This window comes from Erinaceus europaeus, chromosome 3 (assembly GCF_950295315.1).
Source record: "Erinaceus europaeus chromosome 3, mEriEur2.1, whole genome shotgun sequence".
Lineage (NCBI taxonomy): Eukaryota > Metazoa > Chordata > Mammalia > Eulipotyphla > Erinaceidae > Erinaceus > Erinaceus europaeus.
Genome location: NC_080164.1, coordinates 87,142,563 through 87,168,350, shown reverse-complemented (window position 1 = coordinate 87,168,350; position 25,788 = coordinate 87,142,563). Strand labels below are relative to the sequence as shown.

The 25,788-nt window shown below is 41.5% G+C and overlaps 1 protein-coding gene and 1 non-coding gene across 3 annotated transcripts in view; one reads left to right on the top strand and one right to left on the bottom strand.

Moving 5' to 3' along the window:
* SLC9A2 (solute carrier family 9 member A2) overlaps positions 1–25,788 on the top strand; it is a 147,889-nt gene that overhangs the window by 8,605 nt on the left and 113,496 nt on the right. The gene's annotated exons all lie outside the window — the stretch shown is intronic.
* On the bottom strand, positions 433–536 carry LOC132537885 (U6 spliceosomal RNA). The gene has a single exon (XR_009549305.1). It is a non-coding gene; the product is annotated as a U6 spliceosomal RNA (small nuclear RNA).

Genomic DNA, 25,788 nt, shown 5'->3' with positions numbered 1-25,788 from the left:
AGGTAGAGCGGAACAGAGACAGAGCGACACCTGCAGTCCTGCTTCACCAGTCACAAAACTTTCCCCCTGCAGGTGGGGACTGGGGGCTTGAACCTGGGTCCTTGCACATGATAACGTGTTCTCAACCAAGTGCTCTACCACCGGCCCCCTTTGTTTTATTTTTTTAAACTTTTCTTTTTTCCCTTCTCTTCCTCCTTCTTCTCCTCCTTCTTCATTGCCACTAGGGTTATTGCTGGGCTCAGTGCTGGGACTACTGCAGACCTGTTTCACTGCTGGTGAAGCCCCCCTCCCCATGAGGATCAGGGCTTAAACCTTTCACATGGTAATGTGGGTGCTTAACTAAGTACACCATACCCAGTCCCTTTTAAAATTCTTTCCCTATTGTCAATAAATGTCTTGTGGCTCAGATGGATTACCATAGATCTTCAAAATAAAATTGATGAAAATTTCATGAATTTGAGTGTCATTCTCTTGCAGATGCTATGCTAATCTCGGCATTGTTCCAGCTTTAGTATGTGTGCGGCTAAAGTGAGCACAGTCAAACTGAATTTTTTTGCATGTGTTATTTTTCTGTATTTTGCCACATGTGCATTTTCCAAGTGTCTTCACTGTCAGATCAGTTAGGTCTGAGATATAAGTTCCTTTTATCTTATTAAGTCACGTAAAGCAGAGCTTTGACCTTTAAAATTTCAGCTATCTGTAGTTTAAAAAGTAGTATTATCTATTTTGTGAATATATATTTGCACTTATTTTGTTCTCTGTTTATTGAGCAGTAGCTCCGTGTCTTCTCTTTTCTTGTCATATTTTTCTCCAGTCAATTTTCTTCATTTGTTTTTGCATGTTACTATATTTTTCTCCTTCTATTTATTCCTTTGTGGTTACTCTTCAATTTTAACAAGATAACCTGATTTAAGAGGAGCCAGGCTAGACTGCCTTGGCTTATGTCCCAGACAAATTTTTGTACATATTTCATGGTCATATAGTTTTTGGTACATAGCTTAACTAAACTCTTTGGGCTCATTATCTGAGTATTGAAATAGTAATATGACTATCATTATGGTCATAGATTGTTTTTCAAATAAGATCATTGACTTTATATGAAGTGTAAAAATAACTATCCTGAGGGCAGGCGGTGACACACGGGGTTAAGTATACATAGTACAAAGCACAAACACCCGTGAAAGGATCTAGGTTGGAGCCCCCCCCCCCTTCCCCACCTGCAGAGGGGTCACCTCACAAGCAGTGAGGCAGGTCTTCAGGTGTCTTTCTTTCTCTCTCCCTCTCTCCTCTCCTCTCCTCTCCTCTCCTCTCCTCTCCTCTCCTCTCCTCTCCTCTCCTCTCCTCTCCTCTCCTCTCCTCTCCTCTCCTCTCCTCTCCTCTCCTCTCCTCTCCTCTCCTCTCCTCTCTCAATTTCTCTCTGTCCTGCCCAGTAAAAAGGAAATCAAATTGGCTGCTGGAGCAGTGGATTTGTAGTGCCAGCACTTGAATGATAATGTAGCAGGGCATAAGGGTTGCGGTAGTTCCTTATTAATTAGAAGATATTATACCATTTTACTCTCCTACGTTGCTAAGGAGAATTCTGTTGTTAATTCTGAAACTGCCCTTTGGAATTAACCTGAATTCTCTCACCTTTTCAAGATGTTTCATGGGTTATTTCTGATGTTCTACTGTTTTCTCACTGCGGCTGGATATTTGAATTTACTTTGTTTTTCTTGCATAGAACTTGTTTTTCCATGTTTCTTAACTGCTTTTCACTGTTCTCTTTTCTTTCTTTTCTGTTTCTAGGTGACTTTATCACATCTTCCCCCACCCCAGTCTATCAGATTACTCAATGTACTTCTCTGTAGTTAACCTATCAACAGATTTTATTATAAGTTTTTTAAATTTAGCCTTTGAATCTCTTCTCTTTCATGCTGAGCTGGGACCTCATCCATGCACTCTTTTTCACTGATCCTAGGTCAACATTTTTAGTCAGTTTAGAAAAACAGAGCGCGGAGAGACACCAGGACGTTGAAGTTTCCTTGATGGTCCCAAGGCTTAAATCTACATCGCTTGTGTGGCAAGGCACGTGCCGTACAGCTGGTGAACTATCTCTCCATCCCCATGCCCCTTTTAGTCCTTTCCCAAACCCAAACTGTTCTTCTGTTTAATTATAGCTGGTATTCTGTCTCTCTCTCTCTCTCTCTCACTCTCTCTCTCTCTCTCTCTCTCTCTCTCTCTCGTTTGCAACCAGGGTTATTGCTGGGCTTTGCCAGCACTATGAATCTGCCACTTCCAGTGGCCTTTTTTCCCTTATATTTATTTGACAGGACAGAGAGAGATTGAGAGAGGAGAGGAGGTAGAGTGGGGAAATATAGAGAGATACCTACAGCACTGCTTCACCATTCATGAAGCTTTCATTCATGTGGGGACCGGGGGCTCCAACCCTGACCCTTTCTCATTGTAGCATGTGTGCTCAACTAAGTGTGCCACCAGCCAACCCCCCACAAAAACATTTTATAAGAACCTTTCACAATTTAAGAAAGCCAGACTCTTAAAAAGTTAGCATCTTTTGCAGAAGCTAAGTTTGCAATAGGAACTTTAATCTATGCAAGGAAAAACTACCCCAAAAGGAAAGAGAGTTGACGTGATAAATGTAAGGATTAGCAACCTAGCAACTAGAGTTGAGGGGGGGGACTATTAAAATGAATATAATTTAACATAAGGAAAGTATAAAAAGAGAATAACAGGGGTGGCGCAGTGGCACACTATTCCCCCACCCCTCTCTATTTCTAGCTGTCTCTATTCAATAAATAAAAGATAATAAAAATAAAAAAAAAATACCTTGTGTGTGTTCTTGCTCTGGGACCCAAGGTTTCAGTGATTGACATTTTCATTATATATTTTTAGCTTTCTACTGATTCAAGAACATTGAGCTTATACCTATATGTGGTGTAGACCTGGAATTTCTTAATTCACAGGTGAATTTTGCTATGCCCAGTGTCATAAAGAGTTAGTGTATTTTCTTCTTTGACTATAGGCAGCTTTCACTATTTATTGATTTAGCATAGAGTAGCACTTTGAGACTCAGGGATTTATGCACGAAAGTTTTATGTAAGTTTTGGAAAAGACATCTGCAGTTGAACAGTAGGAAGACCCTGCCATAATCCCAGCTCTGCAATTAAACTGCTTCTGTGACCTTCATAAATCTTTACCTACTTGGCTCTTGCCTTAGTAGAAATGGGGATTAGACATGGTTATATCTATATAAACTATATGCTTCTTTCTTTCTTTTTAAAAAATTATTTATTTATTCCCTTTTTTGCCCTTATTGTTTTATTGTTGTAGTTATTATTATTGTTGTTGTTGTTGGATAGGACAGAGAAATGGAGACAGGAGGGGAAGACAGGGGGGGAAGAGAAAGACAGACACCTGCAGACCTGCTTCACTGACTGTGAAGCGACTACCCTGCAGGTGGGGAGCTGGGGGCTTGAACTGGGATCCTTACTCCAGTCCTTGCGCTTTGTGCCACATGCGCTTAACCCACTGTGCTACCGCCCGACTCCCAAATATCTGTTTCTTATTGTTTTTGGGATAGTATAAGATCCTCTGTAAGAGAAGTAATCATTTATAACAAAGCTTTTACTTTTCTAGTAAAATAAACCCAAGCCAAGAGGAACATGTGTTTATTACATTAAAGTCATGCGTAGACATGGGTGTATTGTCGTTCCAGATTACACCTGTACAATTACAGGTTAGTCTCTTGCAATTACATCTCTTGCATGTAATGAGTCATAATTGATGCACTTCCTGTGACAGTCCTGCATATACTTCATTACTGCCCAAGACCTGATAGATCTTGATATTTAAAGTTCATCCCATGTTTCAAGGTGTGTGTGTATGCCTGTCATTCTTCCATAATTCCAGAAGAGGACATGGGACTTCCTCTGAAAACCCCATGTGGCCGCTACAGAATCATTGTAAAGATGAATTTCATGCTGTGAGATTCAGTGCTGGTACACACGTGCAAGAAAAAGAAATCCATTTCACAATTCTATTTAGAAATTCCACCTGCAGGGGGACTGAGCAGTGGCACACCTGGCTAAGTGTACATATCACCATGCGAGAGGACCTGTATTCGAGTCCCTGCTCCCCACCTGCAGGGAGTATACTTCACAAGTGGTGAAGAAGGTCTGCAGGTATCTCTTTTTTCTCTCCCTGTCTGTTTCCTTTACCTCTCTCAGTCAAATAGAAAAGAAAAAAATGTAAAGAAAATAAAAGGTAAAAATGGCTGCCACGAGCCATGGATTTGTCATGTGAGCACCGAGCCCCAGCGATAACCCTGGGAAAGAGGGAGAGGGAGAGGGAGAGGGAGAGAGAGACCATCTGTAATTGAATCGAATTGCAAATGCCATCACCACTAATGAGAGCATCTTAAAGAAGCTTACAGGTCTTCTCCATAGAAACGTCTTCCTGGTGTCACAGAGCAGTGAAACAGTTCTGTGGCCACAATTACTGTGACTCTAGCACCTGCATTTCTGCTGCTCCCTATTCCTGAGCTTGTTTCCTAGGGACTTAAGGGCTGGGAAACCTGAGCAGTGTAAAGCAACCAAGCAGAGCCTTGTTTTGTGGCACAGGAGGGTGGGGGAGCTTGGGTAATCCTGCTGCCATGCTTTCTTTAATAAAATAGTAAGAAGGATGGAGCATTACTCAGTGCCAAGTATGTGGGCCAAGTGCTTTATACTCATTATCTTATTTAATCCTCAGGGTAACTCTGGGAGGTAGGCACCTTTTATTTTATCTCAAGCTTTAAAAAATAGATGAGGAAACAGGTTTAGAGAGCTTATATAACTTGTCTGAGCTCTCACAGTTCTTAAGCAGGAGAGGTGGGACCTAAAACCAGGGCACTTCCTTCTTACTCCAGGGTGTCTCCCCTTACCGAAGGTTATTAAGTTCTAGATATTTGCCCATGGTCTCTGAAGCACCCACATGTGCTTAATCACACTGATCTCCCATTGGTAGCCTAGAGCCAGAGTTCTGTGCTTGCATCTCATGCTTGACCCTGAAAATGACTTTTGACTGCCTCAAATTTTCTTTGTGAAATCAGGCAGTAGTGATAACCACAGCCTGCCACCTCCACAGAATCATGGTGTGGACAAAGCTGAAATAGTATAGGACACCAAACCATGACTCCACAGTTAGGTTTAGCATGTCCTCACAACAGCTCTGGAAGTTAGGGAGGACAGAAAGAACTAAGGAAAAGACAGGCATACCTACCAGTAATGTCAGAGTTAGATGTTGAGCTTAGAGTTCCTGAATCTTAGTACTGCTTTTTCTGCCTTCTGCAGCTGAGGGACTACAGGATTTTATTGCTTTCAAATAAAGCTTATACTTTGCTATCCATGAGGGCCTAGCTTTTTTCTTTTTTTCTTCAATTTTTATTTATAAAATGGAAACACTGGGGAGTCGGGCAGTAGCGCAGCGGGTTAAGTGCAGATGGTGCAAAGTGCAAGGACTGGTGTAAGGTTCCCGGTTTGAGCCCCCAGATCCCCACCTGCAAGGGGTCGCTTCACAAGCAGTGAAGCAGATCTATAGGTGTCTATTCTTCTGTCCCCTCTCTATATCCCCTTCCCCTCTCAATTTCTCTCTGTCCTATCCAACAATGACAATATCAATAACAACAACAATAATGACTACAACAATAAAACAAGGGCAACAAAAGTGAACAAATATTAAAAAATTAAATATATATATTAAAAAATGGAAATGGGTCAGGAGGTATTGCATCGGGTTAAGCACACATGGTGCAAAGTGCAAGGACAGGTGTAAGGATCCTGGTTCGAGCACCCGACTTCCCACCTACAGGGGAGTCGCTTCACAGGCAGTGAAGCAGGTATGTAGTTATCTATCTTTCTCTCCCCCTCTCTGTCTTTCATTCCTCTTTCCATTTCTCTCTGTCCTATCCAATAACAACATCGATGGCAACAATAACGGCAACAAGGGCAACAAAATGGGGGGGGGGAAGGCCTCCAGGAGCAGTGAATTTATGGTACAGGCACTGAGCCCCTAGCAATAACCCTGGAGGCAAAAAAAACAAAAACAAAAACAAAAACAGAAACACCGACAAGACCATAAGATAAGAGGGGTACAATTCCATACAATTCTAACACCAAAACTACGTATCTCAGCCCCTCCCCTGATAGCTTTTACTATTCTTTATCCTTCTGGGAGTGGGGACTCAGTGTCATTATGAGGTACAGAAGGTGGAAGGTCTGGCTTCTGTAATTGCTTCCCCCCGAACATGGGTATTGGCAGGTCAATCCATACTCCCAGCCTGTCTCTTTCTTTCCCTAGTGGGGCAGAGCTCTGGGCAAGCCGGGTTCCAGGACACACTGGTGGGGTTGTCTGCCCAGGGAAGTCTTGTTGGCATCATGGTAGCATCTGGAACCTGGTGACTGAAAAAGAGTTAAGCTATAAAGCAGAACAAATTGTTGACTAATCATGGACCTAAAGGCTGGAATAGTGCAGATGATGATTTGGGGGTCTCCATTTTGGAAATAGTGAGTAGGTCTATTTTAGGTATATTCCAAAGGAGGGCCTACCTTTAGCCCCAGAACCATGTATAGGAACACCATGCGTGGAACAAAAGGGAGGTTCCATCAATGATAGAGTAATGCTGTGCTGTCTCTTCCCCCCCTTCCCTATCTTGCTAACTTTAATTGAAGGGGGATAAAGGTTCCCCAGGAGAGGTGGCAACAGTAACATACATACATATATATGTGTTTATATCATGTTAAATGTTAGGCCAATATAACTTGAGCTATCATACAAATTTTACTAGGTTAGAATTCAGTCTCATCAATTTACAGGAGAAAAGATGTTAACACTTATGAACTATGCATCCATGCATATAAGGGCACATAAATTACATTAGCATATAAACTTCATGAGAGAAGGAACTTTTCTAATTTGTAATTAATCAGTTTATTATTACTATTACTTACCTGACCAGAGCACTGCTCAACTCTGGCTTATGATGATGCCAGGGTTTGAACCTGGAACCTTGAGCCTCAGGCATGAAAATCTTTTTGCATAAACATTATGCTATCATCCCAGCCCAAGGGACTTTGCTTGATTGACTAACTGTCTAGAACCAAATCTGGAACACTGGGTAATTAATAATCATGTAGTAAATGAATAACCAAATAATGCATAGGTATATATTTATTTATTTATTTATTTATTTACTTATTTTCCAGAGCACTGCCCAACTCTGGCTTATGGTAGTGCAGGGGAAATTGGGAAATTGAACCTGGGACCTCAGAGCCTCAGGTTTGAAAGTCTTTTGCAAAATCATTATGCTAACTCCCCTGCCCATAGGTATACTTATTATTTCACTGTAATTTAATCATGTGATAAGTAAGATAACCATATATTTTGGTTTGTCCCTGATACACACACACACACACACACACACACACACACACTTTCTATTTGTTATTTTAGCACATATATTAATGATACACCTATTTTTCTTTCAGACATTCTAACTTGGATAAGAATTTGAGGTCTGCTTATAATCATATTGCTATTAATGTACTTAATTTTAATTTATTATTTTTTAATTTTTATTTATAAAAAGGAAACACTGACAAAAACCATAGGATAAGAGGGGTACAGTTCCACACAATTCCTACCACCAGAACTCCATGTCCCATCTGCTCCCCTGATAGCTTTCCTATTCTTTTTTTTTAACTTTTTATTTATAAAAAGGAAACATTGACAAAGCCATAGTATAAGAGGGGTACAACTTTGCATAGTTCCCACCACCAGAACTCCATATTCCATCTCCTCCCCTGATAGCTTTCCTATTCTTTAACCCTCTGGGAGTATGGACCCAAGGCCATTGTGGGATGCAGAAGGTGGAAGGTCTGGCTTCTGTAATTGCTTCCTCACTGAACATGGGTGTTGACAGGTCAATCCATACTCCCAGCCTGTCTCTCTCTTTCCCTAGTAGGCTTCTGCGTTCCTGACCCCTGCCCCTGCCCCTGCCGCCCCGGTTTCAGCTACGCCCCCAGCCCCTGCCGCCACGGTTTCAGCTCCGCCTGCAGCTTCCGTTTTCCTGACCCCGCCCCCGGCCCCTGCTGCCGCGGTTTCAGCTCTGCCTGAGGCTTCCTCGTCCCTGACCCCGCCCCCTGCTGATACGTCACCATTAAGGGACCTAGTGGCTGAGATACGAGAGCTAAAGGATATTTTTTCAGCATTTAAGGATTTTAAACCATGTGCAGTCCACCCTGGGAGCTCCGTCCCCGTAGATATGCGTTTAGTCTCCCCTGCAGCCACTACAGCAGTTTCTACTGAACTTTCCACTTCTGTAGCTCCCTCTCCCGTGCCATTGGACCAAATCCACACATTCCTGGTAAACTTGGCCCCTTCTAAACAAAACCCTCAGCCGTGGCAGCCATATTCCTCTACGAATTTGGAACGCTCAGACAAGCAGTCATGGAGGACGGGATGCATTCTCCATGGACCAAGTCCGTCTTGAGAAGCTTTTACCAGCATTTAAATACACCACAAGACTGGAAAGAACTGGCTCGTGCTGCACTCCCAGACCCACTCTATCTTCAGTGGCAGGCATGTTTCCGCCATGAGTGCTCTAGGCAATCGCAGGAAAATAGTAACAAACAGGTAGAATGGAATTCTGATGCTTTGTTTGGAGCAGGAGCTTATGAATCTGGAGCTCAGCAGGCAGAAGCCAGGTTTCCAACCGGTTATTTTGAACAGGTACGCATCTGTGCAACACAAGCATGGGAAAGGGTGACCACACCTGATGTAGATCCATCAGCTCCCATTAACTCTTTTCACCAAGGCTCTGATGAGTCATTGGCGAGCTTCATCTCAAGGGTGAAGAGAAGCTTAGAGAGAAAGGTTTATAATCCTGACGTCCGCAAACTACTCCTGCGCTCTATTGTCTGGGAAGGCATGACACCAAAATTCCGTCAGGTATGCCTTAATCTTAAACACCTACATCCAGATAATTGGATTCTAGCGACACAGGAACTTACATCAGGCAATTATGGGACACCCGCTATGACGCAGGTCTATGCAGTTGCCCCACATTGGGCGCCATTTGTTGTTAAAATTTTCGGAGGCTCTTGCCGGCCTGGCTTGCTTCACGGTGGTGAACAGAGACGCGGAGACAATGGCTGGGCAGGGCAGCTGTATTTCTTTATTCAGGAACAACGATTCATAAACTAAGACAAACTAATCACCAAACAGAACTCCGCTGTCTCTTTGCAGCGGCACAAGCACTCTCCCTTACTCTCAAACTCAGGAACCGTCTCTTACTCTGGAACTCAGGAACCCAGGAACTCTGTCTCTCTGGCACTCTCTCTTACTCTGAAACCCTGGAACTCTGTCTCTCTGGAACTCTGGCGGGTTTTCTTGGGGCAGGGCCAAGCGGGCCCGCGAAATTAGCAGGACTGATCCAATTCTCTTGGCGGGGGAGAGCTAGAACAAACCAATGTAAAGCATACGACACCCTCCAGGACACATTGGTGGGGTTTTCTGTGCAGGGAAGTCTGATTGATATCATGCTAGCATCTGGAACCTGGTGGTTGACAAGAGAGTTAACATACAAAGCCAAACTAATTGTTGACCAATCATGGACCTAAGGGCTGGAATAGTGCAGATGAAGAGTTGGGGCGGGGGGGGTTCCTCCATTTTGTAGATAGCTAGTAGGCATATTTTAGTTATATTCCAAAGGGCCTGTGGCTATGCTAGTTTATTTATTTTTTCTTCCTTTTTCTTTTTGCCCCCAAGCCTGAAATCTGATATGCCAGTGGGTCCAAGTTATTGTCTGGGGAGATGATATCATGGCTAGAAAAAGGACCAGAAAGCTCAATCATGGAAGACAGTAGCTTCCTAATATGGGAAAGGGATATAAATATTGTTGATACAATAGTCTGTAGTGAGTCAGTAACAAGTTCATAATGAAATAATGTCTACTTACACTTAATGTACTTAATTTTTTGTGGTAACTTCTGTTAGACAGAATCCCAGCTATATGCTAGTTACGGATTTTAGGTGGGTTCATAAAGCTTTCTAACCTTATTTTATCTGAAAAATAGGACAATAATATCTTTCTATTCAGGCTGTTGTGAATAGAAAAATTTAATTCACTTATAAAATTAATAAAGTTAATTCACTTATAAAAGTGAAATTCACTTTATTTAACTTATAAAAAAGTTAATTCACTTATAAAATTTGCTATATCTTACAGATCTTAGAAATATTCTTAAGTCTTCTGTGAGAGTAGATCTTGTTTCCTTTCCCCAAAATACAGTAAAACAAAAAAATTCCAGTTGTTCTCTGTCTAAATCATAGATACTTTGGATACCTCTTCTGGAAATACATGGAAAAACATACATATGAACAAACTTCCCACAGTAAGAGACAAAAACTCAATATTCAGACAGCAGGACAGAAAAAAGACACCCAAGATAAAAGACCTTTCCAAGTTACAAAAAATTACAAGTTTAAGAAATCTGTAAGATATGAGACTCTGGTCTGGCAAGAGTTGAGTAGGCTGTACAGAAACTTTAGTACTCATTCCTATTGGGTTGTCAGAAATGTAGTGATGTATTTTAAAATTATTATTATTATTATTATTATTATTATTATATAGAGTAGAGTACTGCTAAGCTCTGGTTTATGGTGGTACAGGGGATTGAACCTGAGACTTTGGAGTCTCAGGCATGAGGGCCTCTTTAAATAACTACTATTCTATCTTCCCTGCCCCATTTTTCCTATTTTTTTAATTGCAAAAATATGTCATAAATTTTCTGACAACCCAATATTCCAGCAACTTTACAACATTGTGAAGCAGGAAATTGAAAGCCATTAAGAAGGAGAGGTAGAATCATTGTGGTTACTCCTCAACCATGAGCTCTGGTGGATATGATGGATACAACCATGTTGGACTTCAGTTGCTATAGTAATGGACCCCAGGAGGTAGAATCCCACCTCATAGTTTCCTGGAATCTCTCCTGCTAGACCTAGAGGCTATCCAGTGCTGCCACCATCTAGATTGAGACTCTAGCAGTATATTAAACCTGACCCCCACCCCCCACAACCACCTATTAACTATTGAGCACTTGCAGAGCTGTTTCTGGTGGACACTCAGTTCTGAACGTCCAATCCAGGTCTTCATGGAACATCAAACATAATGGAAGGACAGGAAGTTTCTCAAGTGTTGAGCCAAGACAGCAACTGGAAGACAACCTCAAATTCAACAGAGCTTTAGAAATTTTCTAAAGAGGATATCAAAACTATTACCTGGATGATGACAACATCACAGCAGTGTTAGTCTTAAGGATGGTTACTGGCAAACACTAGAAGAAGAAGGATGGTTACCAAAATGAAAAGTTCAGTGGAAGTATGCTTCACCAAAATGAGCTATAGTGTGAAAGAAGTCATAGACTAGGGGCCTGGTTCTAGAAATTCCCCTACCCTATGATCCTGAAATTCCTCTCCTGGGGATATATTCTAAGGAACCCAGCACATCCATCCAAAAAGATTTGTGTACACTTATGTTCTTAGCAGCACAATTTGTAATAACCAAAACCTGGAAGCAACCCAGATGTCCAACAACAGATGAGTGACTGAGAAAGTTATGGTATATATACACAATGGAATACTACTCAGCTATAAAAAATGGTGACCTTACCATTTTCAGCCCATCTTGGATGGAGCTTGAAGAAATCGTGTTAAATGAAGTAAGTCAGAAACAGAAAGCTGAATATGGAATGATCTCACTCTCAGGCAGAAGTTGAAAAACAAGATCACAAGAGAAAATGCAAGTAGAACTTGAACTGGAGTTGGTGTATTGCACCAAAGTAAAAGACTCTGGGGTGGGTGTTGGGGGGTAGAGTACAGGTCCAAAAAGGATGACAGAGGACCTAGTGGGGTTTGTATTGTTATGTGGAAAACTGAGAAATGTTATTAATGTACAAACTATTATATTTACTGTTGAATGTAAAACATTAATCCCCCAATAAAGAAATTAAAAAAAAAGAGGAGGGGCCTGGTTGTGGCACACTGATTGAGTGCACATACTACCATGCACAAGTACTCAGGTTTAAGTCCCCAGTCCCCACTTGCAGGGGGGAGGCTTCACAAATATTAAAGCAGTGTTGCAGGTATCTCTTTTCCTTTCATTCTACCTCCCCCTTATGTCCTTCTCTCTCATAATTATCTTTATTTATTACTTAGATAGACAGCCAGAAATTGAGAGGGGAGATGGAGGTAGGGAAAAAGACAGTCCTGCTTTACTACTTACAAAGCTTTCCCCATGTAGGTGGGAACCAGGAGCTCTCACCTGGGTCCTTGTGCATAGTAACATGTGTGGTCAATGAGGTGCACCACCACTTGGCCCCCCCTCAATTTCTTTCTGTCTCTATCCAGAATAAATAAAAATATTAAAAGAAGAAGTAATAGCAGAAATGAGATAAAGAATATGATAATTGAACTAAAAATAATGTTATAGGCCCCCAGGCATGTCACTTCATGCACTTGCTGAGAAAATGCATTTATTAGTTCCTGTGTGGTCTGGAGATAGCAGAGTTCCTATAGTACTTTAAGTAGAGTTTCATTTTGAAGTGTTGTTACTCTGAAACCATTCACAAACTCTCTTTATCATCAGTTGTTTGAGGGGCAAGGACACTTGACGTGTGTGTGTGTGCGTGCATGCGTGCGCACGCGCGCGCACTATCCACCCTTAGGCCTCACTCCTTGTCTGCCAAGGGTAAGGGTGACAGCAACTTGGCAAGAGCCCTGTGCCCCACTGGTCAGTGCAGCACCTGGGGGCGGGGCATGGGTGGGTCTGGAACCATTGACTAAGTTTTCTAATAAAACACTAGAATGGTGCAAAGAACCAATAATGAAAAATGGGTTGTTTTTTTCCCCCCATTTACTGGAAATTACTTCAGAGTTGCTGAGGAGACATGGTTGTGTCATTTGGTCTTCTTTGAAGATGGATATCCCTATGTGAACTGTCTAGAAGGAAAAGGAGATGCTGGTTCTACTCAGGAAGTTTTGTTAGTCACCAGGATTATTGCTGAAGCTCAGTGTCTGCATAGTTCCATATTTCCTGGCAGGCATCCATTTTTCTTTTCTTTTTTTTTTTTTTTGTCTCCAGGGTTATTACTGGGGCTTGGTGCCTGCACTATGAATTCATTGCTCCTGGTGGCCAACTTTTCTTTTCTTTTTTTTTTTTTTTTAATTGGGGAATTAATGTTTTACATTCAACAGTAAGTACAATAGTTTGTACATGCATAACATTCCCCAGTTTCCCATATAACAATACAACCCCCACTAGGTCCTCTGAATCCTTCTTGGACCTGTTTTATCCCCACCCACCCACCCCAGAGTCTTTTACTTTGGTGCGATAAGCCAGTTCCATTTCAGGTTCTACTTGTGTTTTCTTTTCTGATCTTGTTTTTCAACTTCTGCCTGAGAGTGAGATCATCCCATATTCATCCTTCTGTTTCTGACTTACTTCACTTAACATGAATTTTTCAAGGTTCATCCAAGATCGGCTGAAAACGGTGAAGTCACCATTTTTTACAGCTGAGTAGAATTCCATTGTGTATCTAGACCACAACTTGCTCAGCCACTCATCTGTTGTTGGACACCTGGGTTGCTTCCAGGTTTTGGCTATTTCAAATTGTGCTGCCAAGAACATATGTGTACACAGATCTTTTTGGATGGATGTGTTGGGTTCCTTAGGATATATCCCCAGGAGAGGAATTGCCATTTCTAGCCTTCTGAGAGTTCTCCAAACTGTTTTCCACAGAGGGTGGACCAGTTGACATTCCCTTCATCAGTGTAGGAGGGTTCCTTTGCCCCCACACCCTCTCCAGCATTTGCTGCTGTTACCTTTTATGATGTATGACATTCTCACAGAAGTGAAGTGGTATCTTGTTGTTGTCTTTATTTGCATTTTTCTGACAATCAGAGACTTGGAGCATTTTTTCATGTGTTTCTCAGCTTTTTGGATCTCTTCTGTGGTGAATATTCTGTCCATGTCCTCCCCCCATTTTTGGATGGGGTTATTTGTTGTCTTGTTGTTGAGTTTGGCAAGCTCTTTATATATGTTGGGTATTAAACTCTTGTCTGATGTATGGCATGTAAAGATCTTCTGTGAAGGGTCTCTTCGTTTGGGTAGTGGTTTCTTTCACTGTGAAGAAGCTTTTTAATTTGACGTAGTCCCATAGGTTTATACTTGCCTTAGTCTTCTCTGTAATTGGATTCGTTTCATTGAAGATGTCTTTGAAATTTATGCAGAAAAGAGTTCTGCCAATATTTTCTTCTAAGTATCTGATAGTTTCTGGTCTAACATCCAAGTCCTTTATCCACTTGGAATTTACTTTTGTATTTGGTGAAATACAGTGGTTCAGTTTCATTCTTCTGCATGTTTCAACCCATTGTTTCCAACACCATTTGTTAAAGAGACTCTGCTTTCCCCATTTAATAGTCTGGGCCCCTTTGTCAAAGATTAGATGTCCATAGGTGTGGGGGCTCACTTTTGGGCTCTCAATTCTATTCCACTGGTCAGTGTGTCTATTCATGTTCCAGTACCAAGCAGTTTTGATGATAATGGCCCTATAATACAATTTGAGATCTGGGAGTGTGATGCCTCCAGTTCTGTTCTTTTCTCTCAAGATTGTTTTCGCAATTCTAGGTCTTTTCTGGTTCCAGATAAACATTTGTAGTATTTGTTCTATTTTCCTAAAAAATGTGCCTCAGATCTTGATGGGGCTAGCATTAAATTTGTATACGGGTATATGGGTATATGGCTCTGGGAATATCTTTCCACTTCTTTGTGTCTTTTTCAATTTCCTTGAGTAGTGACTCATGATTTTCAGTATACAAGTCTTTCACTTCTTTGGTTAGGTTTACTCCTAGATATTTTATTGTTTTAGTTGCTATAGTAAAAGGAATTGATTTCTGGATTTCAATTTCTTCTAGCTTAGTGTTTGCATAGAGGAATGCAACTGACTTTTGAATGTTAATTTTGTAGCCTGACACCTTACTGTATTGCCTGATGATTTCCAAAAGCTTCTTGCTGGATTCCTTAGGTTTTTCTATGTATTCTATCATGCCATCTGCAAATAGGGAGAGTTTGACTTCTTCTCTTCCAATCTGTATGCTTTTCATTCCTTGCACCTGCCTGATTGCTATGGCAAGAACTTCCAACACTTAAGTTGAATAGGAATGGTGATAGTGGGCAGCCTTGTCTAGTACCTGATCTGAGTGGAAATGCTTCTAGTTTTTCACCATTGAGTATGATGTTGGCTGTAGGTTTGCTATATATAGACTCCACTGTCTTCAGGAATTTTCCATCTGTTCCCATTTTTTGTAGTGTTTTGATCATAAAGGGATGTTGTATTTTGTCAAAGGCTTTCTCTGCATCTATTGATATGACCATGTGGTTTTTGGTCTTGCTTTTGTTTATGTGGTGGATCACATTGATTGATTTATGTATATTAAACCACCCTTGCATGCCTGGGATAAACCCCACTTGGTCATGATGAACAATCTTTTTAATATACTGCTGTATCTGGTTGGCTAGAATTTTGTTCAGTATTTTAGCATCTATGTTCATCAGAGATATTGGTCTGTAGTTTTCCTTTTTGGTTATGTCCCTGTCTGCTTTTGGTATCAGAGTAATGTTGGCTTCATAGAAGCTGGCAGGGAGTATTCCTGTGTCTTCAATCTTCTGGAAGACTTTTAAAAGTAGAGGTATTAGTTCTTCTTTGAAGGTTTTGTAGAATTCATTTGTAAAACCATCTGGTCCAGGACTTTTATTTTTGGGGAGATTTTTGATAACTGTTTCAATTTCATTAGCTGTGATGGGCCTGTTTATGTTGTCCACTTCCTCTTTACTTAGTTTTTGAAGTTGGTAGGTATCTAGGAAATCTTCCATTTCTCCCAGGTTCTCTAGCTTGGTGGCATATTGTTGTTCATAGAAGCCCTGCATGATATGTTGAATTTCTGTGGTGTCTGTTGTGACATCTCCTATTTAATTTATGATCTGATTTATTTGGGTCTTCTCCCTTTTTTGTTTTGTGAGTCTGGCTAAAGGTTTGTCGATTTTGTTCACTCTTTCGAAGAACCAACATTTACTTTCATTGATCTTTTGTATGGTTTTCTTATTTTCAATGTTACTTATTTCTGCCCTAATTTTAGTGATTTCTGTCCTTCTGATTGCTTTAGGGTTCCTTTGTTCTTCTTCTAGGTCTTTAAGATGTGTAATCAGGGTGTTTATTTGTGTTTTTTCTTGTTTCCTAATGTGTGCTTGTATAGCTATGAACTTCCCTCTCAGTACTGCCTTAGCTGTGTCCCAAATGTTTTGATAGCTTTTGTCTTCATTTTCATTGAAATCTCGAAACATTTTGATTTCTTCCTTGATTTCCTCTTTGACCCAGAGGTTATTAAGAAGTGTACTGTTGAGCTTCCACATTTTGGGACTATTACTAATCTTCTGTTGATTGTTAAGTGTTAGTTTAGTTCCACTGTGGTCTGAGAGGATGCTTGGGATTATTTCAATGTTCTTGAATTTGCTAATGCTTTCTTTGTGGCCTAACATATGATCTATCCTTGAGAATGACCCATGTGGATTTGAGTAAAATGTGTATTCCATTTTCTTGGAATGAATGACTCTGAAAATGTCCAATAGTTCTAGTTTATTTATCTCTTCATTTAGCTCCCTTATGTCTTTATTGATTTTCTGCCTGGATTATCTGTCAAATTGAGAGAGTGGGGTGTTGAAGTCCCCTACTATGACTGTGTTGCTGTTAATATGTTGCTGTAGCTCTTTCAGCTGACATTTGATTTATTTAGATGGCTTCTCATTGGGTTCATAGATGTTAATAATTGTTAAGTCCTCTTGATTGACTGATCCTCTGAGCATTAAGTAGTACCCATTCCTATCTTTTTTAATCTTATCTATTTTGAAGTCTATCTTGTCAAATATGAGAACAGCTGTTTCTGCCCTTTTGTGTGGGCCATTGGCTTGTATGATAGTTCTCCATCCTTTCACTTTAAGTCTGTGTTTGTCTTTTGAGTTAGGTGGGTTTCCTGTAGACAGCATATTGTTGGGTTGTATTTTCTGATCCATCTTCCTACTCTGTGTCTTTTAATAGGTCAGTTCAGGCCATTGACACTTATTGATATCAAAGATTGAAGATATTTTAATGGCATTCTTGTAGAGTTTTAGAGTGTTCTGATGTATGTCCTATTTATGATGGTCTGACTGTTTATAGAAGACCTTTCAGAACTTTTTTCAGGGCAGGCTTGATGATAGTTGATTCCTTCAACTGTTGCTTGTCTGAGAAGGTTTTGATGCCTCCATCTAGTCTGAATGACAGTCTAGCAGGATACAGTAGTCTTGGTTGAAAGCCTTTCTCATTGAGCACTCGATAGATATCTTGCCATTCTCTTCTGGCCTGTAGTGTTTGTGTGGAGAAGTCTGCTGCTAATCTTATGGGTTTTCCTCTGTAGGTGACTCTTTGTTTTTCTCTTGCAGCCTTCAGGATCCTTTATTTATCCTTAATCCTTTCCATTCTAAATATGATGTGTCTTGGTGTCTTTAAGTCTGGGTTAATTCTTTTTGGGACCCTCTGGGCTTCTTGAATCTTTATGTCTTTGATGTTGTTTAGACTAGAGAAGTTTTCAGCTATTATGGCCTGAAGAATGCTTTCTTCCTCTGGTAAGCCAATAATGTGTATATTGTTTCTTTTGAAGTCATCCCATAGGTCTCTGTTGTTGTTTTCAGCATCTCTTAATCTCCTTTTGAGATCTCTTACTTCTTTTTTAGTTGTCTCTAATTCGTCCTCACTCTTGCTAATTCTGTCTTCAGCCTCATTGATTCTGTTCTCTCTGCCCTCTACTGTTTTCTGGAGTTCATCTATTTTGTTACCCTGTTCTAATACTGTTTTAGCTTGTTCAGCTAGTTGTGTTCTTAGCTCAGCTATTTCAGCTTTCAGCTCTCTAATAACCTTGAGATAGTTAGTGTTTTCTTCCAGAGTCTCATTTGTTGTTCCTGTATTTATGATTACAATTCTTTCAAACTCTTTACTCACTCCTGTGATTATTTCCTTAGTTTGGATGTTGAACTCATTATTTTGTGCTTCCCCCTTTGGGGGGCTTTTAGCTGGACTGTTGTCCTGGTTAGTTTCTCCAATATTTCTTCTTGTTGGTTTACCCATTTTATATTTTATGTTATGAGTTCCCTCTCTTAGTACTTTTCAAATTACTGATCACTATTTCCTGGATTGACTTGTGTCTAAGTAAGGTAATTAAAGGGTTCATAGTGGTGGAAGTTAACAGTTGTTTCAATAGTATTTTAATCCGTGAGTTGGGGCTCAGTGATTTAAAAGCCTTTTTTTTTTTCTTCTCTGTAGGCCATGGGAGCCTGAGGGCTTCTAAACTATAAGTAGGCTTCTTAGCTTAATCACTGACTCCTGACCAAGAGATAAGGCAGGGTGTGGCAGAGATAGTCGAGTGGTTATGCAAAGAAACTTTCACAGCCCCACAACTATGCCACTGAGGTATAGGTCTTCTCCTGAGTTTCCTGGTTAGATCTCTGTTTTCCGGTGTCCCTCCCTGCTGCTGCTCCAGATTCTGAGGGCAGTAGCAATGGAGACTCAGAATTGCACTTGGTGAGTCTCCGGGGATTCCTCTCCTTCCTTCAGCTGTCCCCTTGTTGGTGGAACAGACTGGAGGTGGTGTCTCAACTGATAGACCGTCGGACTGTTACCAGCCACTTAGTCTCTCCATAGACTCCTCTCTGTCACCAGCCACATGTGTTTGCACTCACCAGTGATTTGGTGGGTTCCTGTAGTTGTTCTGATCCTGTCTTGTTTCGGTCCCAGGTGGTATCCTTTGGTATTCCTAGTTGATCTGGGAGAGGAGAGGAGAGAAACAGATCTGTTGCTGCTCGTAGCCCTGCCTCCGAAGAAACAGATCTGTTGCTGCTCGTAGCCCTACCTCCGAAGTCTCCCATCTTTTCTTTTCATTTTGTTGCCCTTGCTGTTATTGTTGTTGCTGTTGTTGGAAAGGACAGAGAGAAATCAAGAGAGCAGGGGAAGACGGGAAAGAAAGATAGACACCCCTCCTTGGATGTTAGACCAGAAACCCTCAAATACTTAGAGGAAAATATTGACAGAACTATTTTCCACCTCAATTTTAAAGGAATTTTCAATGAAACAATCCAATTACCAAAAAAAAATAGTTGAACAATAAACAAAAAGCAGAACCTGGACAGAGTCTAGTGTACAGCACCAAAGTAAAGGACTCTGGGGTAGGGAGGGAGGGTTCAGGTCCTGGATCATGATGGCAAAGGAAGACCTAGAGGGCGGTTGAATTGTTACATGGAAAACTGAGAAATGTGAACAGGGGTAGATGGAATAATGGTTATTTAAAGAGACTTTTATTCCTGAGGCTCCAAAGTCTCAAGTTCATGGTGAATTCACCTTCTTTACCTCATCTTGTTTGGAGCTCGAAGATATCATGTTAAGTGAGATAAATCAGACACCAAAGGATGAATATGGGATAATCTCACTCATAGACAGAAGTTGAAAACAAGATCAGAAGGGAAAACTATAAACAGAACTTGAGCTGGAGTTGGTGTATTACACCAAACTAGAAGACTCTGGGTGTGGTGGGGAGGGTTCAGGTCCTGGAACATGATAGTAGAGGAGGACTTAGTGGGGGCTGTATCGTTAGGTGGAAATGTCATGCATGTACAAACTATTGTATTTTACTGTTGACTGTAAGCCACTAATCCCCCAATAAAGAAATTTAAAAAATAAAGAAAGATAGGCATCTGCAAACCTGCTTTGAAGTGACCCACCCCCCAGCAGCTGGGGAGATAGGCGCTTGTTCCAGGATCTTTATGCCTGTCCTTGCACTTTGTGCCATGTATGTTCAACCCGTTATGCTATTTCCCACACCCTCCTTTTCCTTATTTTTGATAGAAAGTAGGAGAAAGAGAGAGGGGAGAGAGACACCTGTAAAATTGCTCCAGTGCTCATGAAGCTCCCCTCCTGCAGGTGGGAAGGGGGCTTGCATGTGGTAACATCAGCAGACCCTTGAGGAGCTTATATTTCTCATCTGTGTCTGAGCAATGTAGCTCCTGCTTCAGTCTTTGCTTTTTTTTTTTTTTTGGCGGGTTTAAACAATCAAAGCTTTATTAAGGTGGAACAGTAGTACGAGATATATTTTAGGTTCTGCAAAATAATTATCAGCTGGGGTTAAGAATACACTAGGCCTACCTTTTAACAGATCTCTCTCACCACTGTCAATGGTCATCTCCATCAGGAACAACATAAGGAACCCCTTTGTGGGCTCCCATAGGATCTTGCCCTCAGTGTGGATAAACAACGATAGGGAATGCTCTATTCTCCAAAGGGCGGTTGGATAGTATACTCTGCCTGCCACTCGAGGAAGATAGGTCCTGAAATTTGTGCAGCCTGGAATGCCTAGCCATGACCTCAGAATATAAGCTCAGACCTACAGGGATGCAGAGGTTACATAGGCTCCTGTGCTGACTATGGGCCCCAGATCAAATTGATGGGGTTTACAGTTAAGAATATTTATATACTTTCCCTACATTTGGGAGCTACTCTCTTCCCTGATCCAGCTTTCTAGTTCTTTTTCCAACTGTGATACCATCTGCCCAGACAATACCTTGGGTCCACCTGCGTACTAGATGTCAGACTTAGGCCAAAACTAGTAAAGTCACGGGCCCCTTGGAATAAACCTAAAATACACCTATTAACTATTTCCAAGACAGAGACTCCAATCTTTACCTGCAATATTCTTGCCTTTAGGTTCATGATTAGTCAGCAATTTGTTCTGCTTTATAGTTAAACTCTTTTTCAGCCATCAGATAAAAAAGATGCTACCATGATGCCAACAAGACTTCCCTGGGCAGACAACCCCACCAATGTGTCCTGGAGCTCCACTTACTCAGAGCTCTGCCCCACTAGGGAAAGAGAGAGACAGGCTGGGAGTATGGACTGACCTGCCAATGCCCTTGTTCAGTGGGGAAGCAATTAGAGAAGCCAGACCTTACACCTTCTGCATCCCATAATGACCCTGGCTCCATAATTCCAGAGGGTTAAAGAATAGGAAAGCTATCAGGGGAGGGGATGAGATACAGAGTCCTGGTGGTAGGAATTGTGTGCAATTGTGTCTCTTTTATCTTATGGTCTTGTCAGTATTTCCATTTTATAAGTAAAAATTAAAAAAAAAAGGAATATTCTAGGTCCATAAAGTCCATGAAGTTCAGTCCCAGGAGATAAATAGGTATCAGCAGAGGTATAGGTCACTCATGGCTGTAAAGGAGTCTTAGAGTTAACTGACTTGCTGAGTCACATGTGTTCAGTTCCCAGGAGCAGCAGCCATGGCGGGCACCTTGAACACCCTCCGTAGAGATGCCTCTGAGCAGGAGAAGAAGCAGGAGCCAAAGAGGCTGCCTCAGTCTTGTTCTATTGACTGAGCTTACTTTCTTCAGTGTTTTATCATTAACTGACATGGAACCATCTGTATAATCGTTGAGTGTATTTGCTCTCTCTCTCTCTCTCTCTCTCTCTCCTCAAATAGAAGCTGTGTGGTAGAGACCTTATTTCTTTTGTTTCTGTCTGCCCAGACCTTAGAATGCATGTAGTTAAAACTAATGAGACTTGTGTTCTCAGTAAACTTATTTTGTAGTCTTAGTTGCTTCATACTATAACCTGTTTATTTTTGTAAGTCTTTATTTTTGTTTCACTGCTGGTATGCATTCATGAGTACTAAATGAATGGTTTTGATATGGGGGGGAATGAGTGGTAGATAAGAACTGATTTTTATATTCAGTGACTTTATTTATTCCAGCTTTTTTTTTTTTCCTCTTGTCTCTTCTTTTCCATTTGGTCTTGATTATTCCTTCCTCTGTGTGTTTCAAGGTCACTGAAACTGAGGGAATTGTAACTATTCTCAAATATGGCCATATTTGAGAATGTGTCTGATTGACTGGGCTCCAGTCTTCCATCTGTCTGCTATGTGTCTGGTAGGTTTGAAGATTATATTAGTGAAACATCCTAATTATGATGAAGGTGGAATCATACACTTTCTTCACCAGCATGCATCCTGATCCCCGCTGAGACTACTTTGATCTTTGCAGCAGCGTTGAGGCAGGGTGAGGGGTGTGCAGAGGCCTTCTAGTTGGTAATTAGAAGCCAGGGAGATGGCAAGGTGAACAAGTATGTTATAATTCTGAGATGTTTAGGAAATCATGTAATTTACCAAATAAGATGGCTTCTCACATTAGTTCAGGCTGCCAGTGTGCCAAGGACCACACCTGAGTGTCAGCAACCACTTAATTGAGAAAATGGAATCCCAACAATTACTGGCAATTGTGGGCTCCTTTCCTAGGCTCAGACCTGGTTATTTTAAGTAAGCAGTGAATGGATTTATAAGACAGGTTCTTAAATAAAAAGCAAACAGAAGCATCTGACACTAGATGGTTAGGTAGGGTAGACTCCCTGAGTAACTAACTATACTTCTGTAGTATAATTTTTTTATTTTTAATTTTCTTATCTTTTTTTTTTTAAAGTTTTTTTTTAATATTTATTTTATTTATTCCCTTTTGTTGCCCTTTTTATTGTTGTAGTTATTGTTGTTGTTGTTGTTGTTGGATAGGACAGAGAGAAATGGAGAGAGGAGGGGAAGACAGAGAGGGGGAGAGAAAGACAGACACCTGCAGACCTGCTTCACCGCCTGTGAAGTGACTCCCCTGCAGGTGGGGAGCCGGGGTTCGAACTGGGATCCTTATGCCGGTCCTTGTGCTTTGCGCCACCTGCGCTTAACCCGCTGTGCTACAGCCCGACTCCCAATTTTCTTATCTTTATTTATTGGATAGAGACAGCTAGAAATTGAGAGGGGAAGGGATGAGAGAGAGAGAGAGAGCCCTGCAGCCCTCACAAAGCTTTCCACTCACAAAGCTTTCCCCCTGTATGTGAGGACCATGGGCTTGAACTTGAGTTCTTGTGCACTATAATGTACACTCAACCAGGTGTGCCACTATCCAGCCCCTATTTTTAAATTTTTTATCAGTGCACTGCTGAGCTCTGGTTTCTGGTGGTGCAGGGGATTGAACCTGGGACCTGGGAGACTCAGGCATGAAAGTCTTTTTGCATAACCATTATGCTATATTCCTGGGCCCAAACCTTGAACATTTTAATGATAGGAGTAGAAAAATAAAAGCTGGCATAGATTAGTCACTGACACATGGTTGGGGGAATGTAAATTTTAAGACTTAATATCTAACCTAGGAAAATTGAATTGAATAAAAGTTACCTTCAGGGCTGGCCAGGTAACTCACCTGGATAGTGTGCTGACTTTGCTTTGAGTATGACCCCCATTGAAACGGGGGAAGCTTCACTGCTGTGGTGTCTCCCTACCCCACCCTCAACTATTGGTCCACATGGAAAGTTCTGAATCTAGGTTACACCATTTACCAGAGCCCTTATCGCCACTTGCTCTCTGAGTGCTTCCTCCCACAGTTTGACTCTGCAAAGGGCGTATTTAGAAATAGTCACTAGAATTTAGTTACTGTGTGGATTCTGTATCTCCTCCCTAAGTGCTACACACTGGAATGATTTTACCCTCAGAAATCCCTTCATATTTAATCCTTTCTTGGAAATCACCCTCCCCCACCCCCTGGTCAAATACTGCTGCAAATGGACAAATAAGTGAAAGATAAATCTGAATAAAGGATAGGGAGGGACCTTGAGCCACAAGGTGATGGAACTCTGTCAAGCTAAAGACATTTCAGATCTTGTGAGAGCTGTCAAATCTGCTTCATGTCTGTAGTCCTCAGCTTTCATTCCTGACCAAGCCAGAGCAACTTCTGCAATGACTTTATGCTGTACTTCATAAAATGTTAGTGAAAGATGTTTCTTCTTTTTTCTTTTGCTGTTACTAGGGCTTTACTACTCCAAACTGACCCATTTTTCCAAGAGAGGGACAGAAGAGTAAGAGGTAGAGAGGGAAAGATACCACTTTCCAGAAGATTCTTTTAGTAACTTGGGGGCTGGGCTCCAACCTGAGTTTTACACATGGTATAACAGGTACAATATCCAAATGAGCTGTTTTTGTTGACTCTGAATATATTTTCTATTTTTCAATTTGTTGTTTTAGCCACCAGGGTTATTGCTGGGGTATGGTTCCTATATGACTTTGCTGTTCCCAGTGACTTTTTTTTTTTAATATTAGTGACAATGATGGTAGATGAGATTGTGGGATAAGAGGGGTACAATCCCATACAATCACGACCACCAGAGTTCTGTGTCTCAGCTCCTCCATTGGAAGTTTCCCTATTCTTTTTTTTAAATTATTATTATCTTTATTTATTGGATAGAGACAGCCAGAAATCAAGAGGGCAGGGGTGATAGAGAGGGAGAGAGACAGAGAGACACCTGCAGCACTGCTTCACCACTCACAAAGCTTTCCCCCTGCAGGTGGGGACTGGGGGCTCAAACCTGGGTCCTTGTGTATTGTAATACGTGCACTCAACCAGGTACACCACCACCTGGTCCCAGTGCTTCCCTATTCTTTATCCCTCTGGGAGTATGGACCAAAATTCTTGATGGGGTGCGGAAGGTGGAAGGACTGGCTTCTGTAATTGCTTCTCCACTAGTCATAGACATTATCAGGTTGATCCATACCTCCAGCCTGTTTCTGTCTTTCCCTAGTGGGGTAGGGCTCTGGGGAGGTGGGGTTCCAGGACATATTGGTGAGGTCGTCTGCCCAGGGAAGTCAGGTTGACCTCACAGTAGCATCTGCAATTTGGTGGCTGAAAACCAGTAAGATATAAAGTAGGACAAATTGTTTAATAATCAGAATCCCAGGTGTAAGAATAGAGCAGATGGGACTGCCAGTCCCAGTTCAGGGTGCCAGTTGCCAGTCTAACTTTGCAAGCAGGAGAGAGATGACCAGGGACTCATGGCTGAGTGGGATGCAGTTCAGTCTTTATTGATGAGGAATGCAGTGCAAGCTAGCTATCTCTAATCACAATCCTGTCCTTATATATCTCCTGAGGCAGAAGTGTCAGGAAGAGGAAGTACATAGGATAGGGGGTGGGGAGAAGGAAAAAGCGCAAACCAGTGGGGATTAAACCAGTGTGAACAAAACAGTGATTATGTAAATAGACCACAAGCAGTGCAACAGAAGGGGTCTTAGAAGCAGAATTTAGAAGCAGATCTGTTGGGTAGTATACCAGCTCCCCCTGGCTTCTGCTTAACCATATGCCTATATAGTGATTGATTTGATCCCATTCAAAGCTTTGGTCTATTTACATAAATCACTTTTACATTTACATAAAGCACCACACTCCCTCTAGGGCATTGGTGGTTTAGTGGTAGAATTCTCACCTGCTCCACCCCCTCTCCTTGTCACACCCTGATCCTCTCCTTGTCATACCCTGATTTTCACCAGTCACTTTTCTCTCCACCCTCTGCGTCGCATCCTGTTCCCACCCTACTGGGCTAGTATATTTATAAGGACAAGATTGTTTGTAGTTTTGAGTTTAGCTTAGCTTGGTATAGATTGCGCTGCATCCTGCATGAATAAAGAGATACTGTGTACAGCTCAACCATGAGTCCCTGGTCGTCTGTCTCTCGTCAATGAAGCTCAGCCCGACAAGACCAACATAGGACTAAGGGTCTTCATGTGCGAAGAAGCTAGGAAGTCAATTTTAGG